Here is an 11,477-nt window from a genome sequence, read left to right as displayed (position 1 = left end):
ATTGGAAAAATATTAACGATGGGAAAAAAAAAAAAAAAAAAAAAAAAAAAAGTGAGAGGAGTAAAAAGAGTTGTCTGTCATCTGTAAATTTGGGGGGGGGGGCATTTGGGAAAATAAAATCTGTAGGCGTGCACTTTTTTGTGTTTCTTTTTTGTGTTTCTCAGATAAGCTGAGCTAATGGTGTCAGGCAGCTTTGACAGAAATGGGCAACAGGTTGAACACACTATAAGTTGTTTGTTTTATCAGGCAACAATGGAAACAGATTGTCCAAATTAGTTACTCTATTTCTGACCTTATAGTTCTTTCCAAGCAATGCTGACTGACAACAATAGTCAGGCTAGTTGTCAAATGTTTATACATATAGGCTATATATGGGTGAAGTTGTGATCTTGCTCTGAACTTTGACCTTAAAACTATTTTTCACAACTTTCTGATTATTCCAAAAGCTATTACCATTGATAAAACTAATGACATGAAATAAAGTGACAAACATACTTTTTAAATGATTTATATTATTAATTACTCATTTTGTTGGTTTTTACACACTAGATAGATCCTTTTAAAAAAACTATATGTAGGGGACCAGGGATTATCAATTAATATTAAGATTTAGTGTCAACATGTATACATTTATGAAATAATCAGTTATAGTAGGATGCTTTTAAATGGAGTTTCTTAAATATTTAAAATCTATTTCATGACAGAAAATGAGCATGTTTCGAGAATAAGCCTAGTGTTTCACCGTCCTTAGAAAAAATACAACTCCCTAAATTCCTTGCAGTACACGATTTGACAAGTGGCCAATGGGCGCCTTGACCGCTGTCACGTGACTCGGGCTGAGAGCTTCGTGCGGCGGTGCAAAACAGACTGGCGATCTGAGGAGCGGGGAATTGCAGTTTCTGGGTAAGTAAAGACATTTGCAAACCCAAGATTCCTCGGGTCGCATGTTAAGACTTCTCGGCGAGGGTCTGCTCTTTATTTAGGTCTGCTTGGAGCGGACTCGGGGGTAAATGTAGCACTTGAGAGCTGTCGCAGAGATAGGCCCGACCTATTTCCTGGTCACAGTCCTGTGCTGGAATACATTCACAGTGTAAGAGCTCCCACGAAATCGCTAGAAGTGATAAAAGTGGACTTTTTAGACGCTGGAGAAGCTTGTTTTGACGTGTATGTCGTTATCTCTTATCGTTTGAATCTATGAATGGAAGTGGATGTGTGTACATACACTGCTCATAATTTTCCATCACATCATCTCATAAGTTGGTGAAAGTGTGTATCTGCTTTCGTCGTGATTGATCCGGGCATTTAGCCTCAGGGTCAACGTTTTTTGAAGTATTTGTTTGAGTTTTGGATTGAAACTTCCCTTGACAGATTGATTTCATTCCTCTCTCCTATCTCTTAAGTTAAAAGTCATTTTCTTTATAGGCAGGGAAAGAAGGCTGTAAATGTGCACACCGTCATGCAAAAGCCACAACAGTCCTGTCATCATTATAAATAACTCTCTTCTTTCTCTCTCTCACACCCAGGCTGGTGCTGTAATAATTTACATGCCTGTCTTTGACTGCTAACCTGATGTGTCATTCCCTCAGGTGTCCATTTGAATCTTAGAGCTTCATATTTGCCCCTCAAATGACTCAGAGATCTGAATTTGTTGTGTTTTCAACAACACTGTTCGTGGCATAAGTGTAAATTTAGCTCAAAATTAGTGACTTCAGGTTCTGAGGTGCTGATGTGGTCTGTATGCAGACATATTGCATATTGCTGTTTGGTGTCAACATGAAGAGGCTTGTTGGGTGGCCTTTATACAAAAATCTTTTATATTTTAATTAAATTAAGTTTATTAAATAAGTAATTATTATTATTATTGAATTTATGGTACAATCGAAATAAAAATCAGTTTAATCAAGTAAAGATTTGTCAGCTAATCTGTCCCATGATGCATCACGATTGACAGGATGTTCATTACCTTTCACAGCTGTGGTGTTGCTGTTGATTTACAGTATGTTTCATATTTTCTGCCAAAAAATATATGAATATGACTGTAGAAACAGCAACTGTGCTTCTTGAGAACATTAGGGATAGTAGAAAATAGACAATTTGAATGACATATCGATCTTAGCTGTATGGCCCAGGTTTGCATATGACCATCATAATTTTCCAACCAAATTCTCCCCCTCGCTGCCTGTCGTACTGTTCTGTAATTTCAAGTTGAAAAGTCTATACATAGAGTTCAACAATACAGATTACAATAAAATACAGGCCTGGAGCCAACCGACATTACTGTCTGACTTATTTTTTGCCTTGCAGATTTAAATATTTGTCTGTTTGTATTAGTCTTGTGAATCTGCTGATTTACATATGTTACCATGGTAATTGTTATTAATAATTATACCATGGTTATTAATTGGCTTACACACATTATCATTCAAAAGTTTGGGCTCAGTAGAATTTTTTAAAAGAAATCAATTCTATACTCATCAAGGATGCGTTAAAGGGATCATATGATGTTGCTAAAAAGAACATTATTTTGTGTATTTGGCATAATGAAATGTGTTTATGCGGTTTAAGGTTCAAAAAACACATTATTTTCCACATACTGTACATTATTGTTTCTCCTCTAAGCCCCACCTTTCTGAAACGCGTCGATTTTTACAAAGCTCATCGGTCTGAAAAGTGAGGTGTGCTCTGATTGGCTTGTGACGTAAATGTTACGACCCTTACCATACTGTGATGCCGTGTCCCGGAGCGACAAGACAAAACCAATAAAACCCATTATAAACGAGGCATTTGTTGCATCCAGTGGGGACATACTTACGGATTATAATGACTTGTATGGTCTTTTTACACGTTGCATTGCGCCGTGTAAACATAAAACCATGTCTGCATTTGTGATCGGAGAAATGACAAACAACAAGCGCTACTCTACACTGTCCAAAAAACTCACTTTTGAATCATCAGTGGCAAATTCTTTAAAGGGGTGGTTCACCTTTTTTTTCTAGGCTTGATTGTGTTTATGAGGTGCAGTCTAACGTGTTAATGCTTCGTTTAAAAAAAACAAACATTATTTTTCACATAATTTACCTTTATTCCACACAATATACCTCACCTCGGCGGCGTGTGCTCCGGTTGTATTGTAAACAACGGCGTCGTTAATTTCGCTTATCAGTTTGAGCCCGATTGAGAAGCAGAGGATATTATTGAAGAGGATCGTGCTGAACCTGTGCAAGCACGGCTTTTAATGGTAGGTCTATGTTTTTTGTTTGTTGTCTCATACTTTTAGATATGCTGTTATTTGTAAATGCTACTGCTTATGTTAGCTTTTAATATACGGTTTTATCTAGGGCTGAACGATTAATTGCATTTGCGATAATATCGCTATATGAAAAAACGCGATTTTTCAATCGCAGAGGCTGCGATTACACTCGGTCACGTGACACGTGAGAGTAAAGAGGTATGTTCCACTTGAAGATCGATCGGTGTATGACATCAAAGTAAGGCGAGAGAAGGCATAAGGAGACATCCGCGCTCTCTTATAGCTCTCGCAGTACTTTGATGACACACACCCATCGGTCTAAGCAGCGCTGCTTCAAGTCGAGCGAGGGCCATCAGCAGAAAAAGAAAAGAAATAAAACAGTAAACAGCCAAAGGACGTAACTTAGAATGGGAGATGGATCGGTTTGTGAAAGCGAAGAGAAAAGCCATAGATGAAGTCGCACAGACCCAGGCAGGTGCTGGTCATTCAAAAGCTAAATGCAGAAACTATGACGAGGCATATCTTGCTCTCGGCTTCACTCACCGTGTCTATACCGGACGCTACAGTTGTCGCGTCGCACCGCAACAGCTCTACACTGGACGTGACAAAGCGACCGTTGCAAATCATTTGAACTTTGTGTCAGTACGTCATAAATAGAACAAGGCATCAGTTTAATGTCGCTGCCTTATCCAGTGTACACAGCGTCACTGATTATAATGGTTCTACTCTATTTTGATTCAATTCAGAAGCAAGATCGCGCCCACGCGGAGGAGCTTTAGCACGCGCAACATGAAAGCCCTGTTTAATTATTATAGAAGAGAGAACTAAACATTCAAATATCTGCTTACACTTTAGGCCTGTGGCTATTTTATTAAGCTAATTTTATTTTTTTATTTCGATTTTGGCTTCTAAGGATTATACAAAAGAAGACTAGGTAAAGCTATTAAAAACTAGCTGCGTTTCGTATTCTTTCTTCTTCACTTCTTTCCCTTCACAGTGGTGCGCATTCGTTCTTCCCTAAAACCCAAACTTAACGTCAGAATCCGCTCAATCGGTGATTGTTGTAAGGTGCCGTCTTTACTGTTGCTAAATTGCAGGACATGTTTGATAATAAAACGTTGAAAGCACAATCCGCACAAGAGATGCTGTTCCTCAGGCAGAAACGTGTGCGCGCGACGCGCTCCAAAACAGACAAACAAATTTGAGTTTCGGGTGCATGTCCAAACGATCAAATACACACTAAATATGTCCAAATGGCCGGCTTGGAGAGTATTTACTTAAACACAGTTTATGTCTTAAGTGGAGGAGAACAGCTGGGAGAAAATCCGATGTGTGTCAATATATTGTCTTAAAGTGACAGACTGGCGCTTGGGCCATCAAAATGCAAATCTGCTCTTAATCTGAATAACGTTATAGCTTTAATATGCATTAATCTATCAATACATGCAATGAAAACTATGCAGTGTTCATTTACATTTGATTACTTTTAGATTTCTTTTGTAGGCTATTACTTACCTGAACAGTAATGTTAGTAGAACTTCATGGAAAAATGACAGCACTGTTTATTTCATTTCATTTGTATATTTGTTTTATTGTATTTGTAAGTTTGTTTTACTTTTTTTCTTTGTTCATGTTCTTACTGTATCTTATGTATAAAACACTAAAAATGCCTGCACACTGGTGCATTTACAAATTGATGTTTTATATTAATTTCATTAAATATTTATTTTACATTTCAGAATATAAAGCAATGTTAATTCAGCTCTTAATTTGTTATTATATATATATATAACAAAAAGTACCGATAAGAATACTGTTAAAATACCGAACCGATAAGCAGTATCGATAAAGAGTAGTAATACCGTTAAAACCTTAACGATACCCATCCCTAGTGGTAAAGCAACAGACTTGTTTTTATATTTCTGCAATCTACTTTAGTTTGTGTGATTTGTTACTGACTTTCATATTAATGTTTACACCAGACTTATTTGTCAGTGCTTTATGTTGTCATAATTATTACATGCTTACAAGGTTGGAAGTTCAACAAATCAGTCAATATACTGTGATTGTAGTTGTTAAATAAAAATGTCATTCATATCAATTCATGCATCACCTAATTTCATCGTAACATATAGGCCTGGCCTACAGAAAAGAACATTTATGTTTAATCTATCTAATAGTGTGTTGGTCATACTATACAATGATTTATAGCTCATAAAGAGCTTTAAAAAATAATTGCATATTAAATCGCAATATTGGTAAAAAAAAATCGCAATTAGATTATTTTCTAAAATCGTTCAGCCCTAGTTTTATCCTGATTAAAGCTTTAATACAGCACGGCAACCGCACGCGCGTCCATGTTTAATGCTTCTCATAGCTATGTGAAAATAAGTGTATAAATGGAACAGTTAATTGTTGGAGCTGAGCTGAATGAGAGATAGAGAGAGAGATGCAGAGCAGGGGGACGTGAGGAACAGCATTAAGAACTGCTGCTTTAGAACATTGATTTTGAAACTTGTGAATCCATTAGAATCGTTAGAAGACAGCATTGCGATTCATATATGAATAGATTTTTACGTGCACCCCTAGTTTTCTCTTCCTCTTCTCTAAAGCAGTGCAACATGGCCTCGCCCCCTTTGCTGCCTTTTCCCGAGGGCGGGGTTTATCTGGGTTTGTGATGTCACGGGAAGTAACTCATTGTAGTCCCTACGAGCCATTTTTGTAGGCATTAAACCGCCAGAATTTTAAAAGGCGATATCTTCGTTTGCATTGAACTTTCAGTTTCGTAACTTTGCAGAAATTGTTTATGCTCAAACAGCAACATTACACACTAACGTAACTAGTGGTCGACCGATTAGGGATGTAACGATTACCGGTTTGACGATAAAATTCCCCACGGTTAGTATTACCGTTTCATATTTTAATTATCATTAAAACCATATTAGATTACAGCGATTTGAACAACTCACGATAAATAAATACTGTCCAGCATAAAACACCGTTTTAAGTAAGAGTCTGACGTGCGCACAGCATGCAGAGTAGTTTCGTTTTGAGTGAAAACAGGGCGGAAAAGCTGGGAGGTTTTAAAAGAGTGCTAAGGGAATTATACAAATTAATATATGAATGAATTAATTATATGATTGTACCTCTGAAGGTTCTGACTGTCTTCAAAAACGATTAGATGGCATTTTGTTTTCATCTTCACTCTATGTAATACCTAAAGGAAGTGTTCTTAATCGCAATACTGCTTTGTCCACGGAGTTTATGGGAAACAGCTCTAATTCAGCTTTTCCATAAGCGCCATCTGTTGTCAGTGGATTTACAGAGACTTGTGTTTACATTCAGCCTGTGTTTGATGAAAAATAAGTTTATGTGGCTTCTACACATTTAAACAATTCAGATAAGTTGTCTAGAATTATTTATGGAGTAGATAAAATACATATAATCATTTATTGATCAATTATCATTTTGGATTATTTATCGGCTTTAAGATATCGGCCAAATTTTCTTATCAGGCCGATACCGATAACAGAAAAAATGAGCATTTATCGGCCGATACCGATATGGTGGCCGATATATCGTGCATCCCTAATTAAAACGCTCGGACCGATTACACCTTTAACTTTTCTTTATTTAAAGTCTGCGTGAACCGGAAGTTGCTGCCGACTTTATTTCAGTGTAGTGACGTATTTCCATCTGAAACGGAATATTGAATAGAGGGCATGGTTTTATTTTTGCGCTCCTCCTCTCTGTCTCTCACTCATAGCAACCTAACGGTTGGAGGGGTGTTTAAAAGAATATTCTGCCCAAGCCGTCAAACTGACATCATCAGAGAAGGACTGCCATTCCAGAGCGGAAGCAAATGTTCAGATTTTGATTAAAGATTACCAAGACAAACTATTTTTTTTTATTATATTATAATATAATATTAACTTGCATGGATTAATTGTTCACATCAAGACTAGCAATGTGCGCTAGTAAAGTAAAGTCAATTTTGATTTCATGCCGACTTTAAAGGCTGAAATGTGAGGTTGACCTTTTTATGAAACTTTTTCAAAGCTTTATTTGAACATTTACATTAGATATTTGAACATGCTATTAAACTGTTGTCAGTCAAGTTGTCATTTAAAATCCGAACATCATTGGTAATGTTATTGTTTTAATGATTATGCAAACAAAAAGTCATTTTATTTGTTGTTTGTTGATTTTTAAATATAAAACTTGGTGAAGTGATTTATGTGTCAGTACTTTTTGAACATCTGCAGCACATTTTAACAATACCGTGATAATACTGATAACCGTGATCATTTTGGTCACTATAATCTTGATAAGAAATTTTCATACCGTTATATCCCTACGACCGATATATCGCCAAGGCCGATATATTGGCCAATATTTGGCATTTTTTAAATATCGACATCAGCCGATAAGTTTTCCTGTTTGGCCGATGCATTCAAGCCGGGACTTTTATTTTGACGGCGCAACGGATTTTTATTTTGACGGTGCTGAGAACGGCAGCGCCTGGGCACACAGTGCTCACATTCTCCCTCTTGTTCGCTATTGTCGTTAACAGTTCTGTCTAAATACGGATAGAAGTCTGTCTAATAATCAGATAGAACGGTTATAACGACTGCTTTTATATTATTAGTAATAGAAAGGCAAACATTATAATACTTTCTTGTTTGCCGTCAGCATTCAGCAAATACGCATTTATATAATTTAAACAAATCTTTGAATGTCTAATAAACATCCAATTTCAAAAACCTTGCAAACTTAGTCGGATCCAGTTGTGAGATCTTGTGAAGTGTGTATGTGTATCCTGCATGATCGTGTGTTCTCTGCGTGATGATCGGTCCGTGGGAATTTAATGCAGACAGGAGGAGAGTTCAGCTTCACTGGAGTCGCGCGTTCGACAAACTTTAAACTCGTGATTTTAAATTATGCTGCGCTTTATGCATTTTCCCACTGTCATATTCATGTCATTTTCACTGTGTGCTTTATGTAAAATGAGTGTTACCTTGGCTTTATTTGAAAAAATATGATTAATGCACACAAACTTCCCAGAATACTGAGTGCCCTGTTGGTTACAGTGTTTACTTCCTTTTTAATTATATTTTTTATTAAATATTTATTTATATGTGAAAATACTTTGTCATCTAAAGTATAAGTATGTTTATTTAACACTTTTATTTTTTTAATACATTTTCAAATGATTTCAAATTTCTTAAATATTAATTAAATTATGTCGGCCACCCTGCTTTCCAAGATATCGGCATCGGCTGTAAAAAAAAAAAACAATATCGGTCGACCACTATAACTAACGTTAAAAAAGTGAAATCGCAATTTAAATATGAAAACGTACTTACAGGCTGCGAGTCAGAACAGCTGGCATTTTAGTCTATTCTCCCAGGATCAGGAAACAGTCCTCCATAAAATGCGCTGCACACATCTGAATATTTGGGTTGAACTGTTCTGGAACAGTGTCGTAAATACAACTTAACCATTGATTTCTAGTCATGTCCTCTTTTGGAAAGCCGAACAAAGTAGTTTCGCTTTCGCAACACACAGCGTCTTCACAACATGGCGGCGGCGGTGGCAGCAGCAATAAAGTTATGCCTTCTTTCTTTGCGTGAACATTTGGGCAGCGTTATGCAAATCTTCCCACATTGTGATGTAGACATGTGGGGGTGAGTTTAAACGAGGCGTCTTAGGAGGGTGTGGACCAGTCTTAACTTTTATAAAGAATATCTTTTTGGGTTTGAGACTTTAGTCTTTGCAACTTTAGGGATCTTATCTATTCACGAACAGCTTGTAACACTCCAAAGTAGGGATGGGCGATATCTTATCGTTTGCGATATACCGGTAAAAATTCTCCACACGATAAGAATTCGTCTTCCCGCGTTAATAACGATAAAGTCTAGTTGTTGACATATTTCTGTGTGACTGTGTGGAGTGACGTGAAGGAAGGCGGACGTGAAATTGAGCAGCTCCTTCTATAATCTGGAACAGGTTTGGATAGGGCTGTACAGTGTGACAAAAATCGGTCTGAGCCTTGAGTAAATGTACTACAGTAGCACGTGTGCGACACAGTTTTACATGTGTATGAGTCGTTTACAACCCTGTTGTCCAACAAAGATATTTTAATTTATTGACATGCTTTTTCTCCATATTAACTTCATAACATAGTCGAGTGTTTGAAATAACTTATTTTTGTGATCAGACGTGTTTCGTATCACAGAATAAGGCAGAAATCATACTATTTATAGCATTATATACAGTGATAAAGGCTATGTCGATTAGCGTTGCATTATAAATATACTTTATCCTTATAAAAAATACACAAGATTGCTTGAAGAACACAGATACCATATATTTTGTGCAATCGCATGTTTATTGTCTTCAGGTTTCCTCAGTTAAAATTTCTCTATCTGCGTTTTATTCAGCTACAGCGATCACTGGATACTTCTTCCTGGAGCATTACTTCTACTATGCATATGTGGAGTTTCTGCGCAAGGGCGCCCGCCGGCTTCCAGTATGAATTAAACAGTCATTACATTACGTGTGTACTCAGTAATGCTCACAACACCCTATTTTGGGTAAAAATAGGAAAGATAACACTTTTCTCTAAAGAAAGAGGATTCCCTAAATTATCGTCATTGATATCGTTATCGCAATAAATATCAGAAATTGTCGTGATATATTTTTAAGCCCATATCGCCCATCCCTACTCCAAAGAGCAAGGAAAACTTGAAATCGCATCATTTTTATTAAATATTTATTTATATGTGAAAATACTTTGTCATCTAAAGTATAAGTATGTTTATTTAACACTTTTATTTTTTTAATACATTTTCAAATGATTTCAAATTTCTTAAATATTAATTAAATTATGTCGGCCACCCTGCTTTCCAAGATATCGGCATCGGCTGTAAAAAAAAAAAACAATATCGGTCGACCACCATAACTAACGTTAAAAAAGTGAAATCGCAATTTAAATATGAAAACGTACTTACAGGCTGCGAGTCAGAACAGCTGGCATTTTAGTCTATTCTCCCAGGATCAGGAAACAGTCCTCCATAAAATGCGCTGCACACATCTGAATATTTGGGTTGAACTGTTCTGGAACAGTGTTGTAAATACAACTTAACCATTGATTTCTAGTCATGTCCTCTTTTGGAAAGCCGAACAAAGTAGTTTCGCTTTCGCAACACACAGCGTCTTCACAACATGGCGGCGGCGGTGGCAGCAGCAATAAAGTTATGCCTTCTTTCTTTGCGTGAACATTTGGGCAGCGTTATGCAAATCTTCCCACATTGTGATGTAGACATGTGGGGGTGAGTTTAAACGAGGCGTCTTAGGAGGGTGTGGACCAGTCTTAACTTTTATAAAGAATATCTTTTTGGGTTTGAGACTTTAGTCTTTGCAACTTTAGGGATCTTATCTATTCACGAACAGCTTGTAACACTCCAAAGTAGGGATGGGCGATATCTTATCGTTTGCGATATACCGGTAAAAATTCTCCACACGATAAGAATTCGTCTTCCCGCGTTAATAACGATAAAGTCTAGTTGTTGACATATTTCTGTGTGACTGTGTGGAGTGACGTGAAGGAAGGCGGACGTGAAATTGAGCAGCTCCTTCTATAATCTGGAACAGGTTTGGATAGGCCGGTATGAGACTCGAACCTGCAACCTTTGGGTTACGAGTCAGACTCTCTAACCATTAGGCCACGACTTCCCCAAAAGTTTTACATGTGTATGAGTCGTTTACAACCCTGTTGTCCAACAAAGATATTTTAATTTATTGACATGCTTTTTCTCCATATTAACTTCATAACATAGTCGAGTGTTTGAAATAACTTATTTTTGTGATCAGACGTGGTTTCGTATCACAGAATAAGGCAGAAATCATACTATTTATAGCATTATATACAGTGATAAAGGCTATGTCGATTAGCGTTGCATTATAAATATACTTTATCCTTATAAAAAATACACAAGATTGCTTGAAGAACACAGATACCATATATTTTGTGCAATCGCATGTTTATTGTCTTCAGGTTTCCTCAGTTAAAATTTCTCTATCTGCGTTTTATTCAGCTACAGCGATCACTGGATACTTCTTCCTGGAGCATTACTTCTATTATGCATATGTGGAGTTTCTTCGCAAGGGCGCCCTCCGGCTTCCAGTATGAATTAAACAGTCATTACATTACGTGTGTACTCAG

At 36.9% G+C, this 11,477-nt stretch overlaps 1 protein-coding gene across 2 annotated transcripts in view; it reads left to right on the top strand.

Moving 5' to 3' along the window:
• The first annotated feature begins 827 nt into the window (after positions 1-827).
• Positions 828-11,477, top strand: part of LOC107593873 (myotubularin-like) — a 40,576-nt gene continuing 29,926 nt past the window's right edge. The window contains exon 1 of one of the 2 annotated variants that reach the window (XM_016283754.1): positions 828-903. The gene's annotated coding sequence lies outside the window, so the exon portion shown is untranslated. The remainder of the gene's footprint in view (positions 904-11,477) is intronic. The other variant, XM_016283761.1, reaches the window with a different exon arrangement.

Source organism: Sinocyclocheilus grahami, unplaced genomic scaffold, assembly GCF_001515645.1.
Source record: "Sinocyclocheilus grahami isolate Dianchi unplaced genomic scaffold, SAMN03320097.WGS_v1.1 scaffold10.1, whole genome shotgun sequence".
Classification (NCBI taxonomy): domain Eukaryota; kingdom Metazoa; phylum Chordata; class Actinopteri; order Cypriniformes; family Cyprinidae; genus Sinocyclocheilus; species Sinocyclocheilus grahami.
The sequence above is the reverse complement of the archived record's forward strand: the minus strand, read 5'-3'. Positions and strand labels throughout refer to the sequence as shown.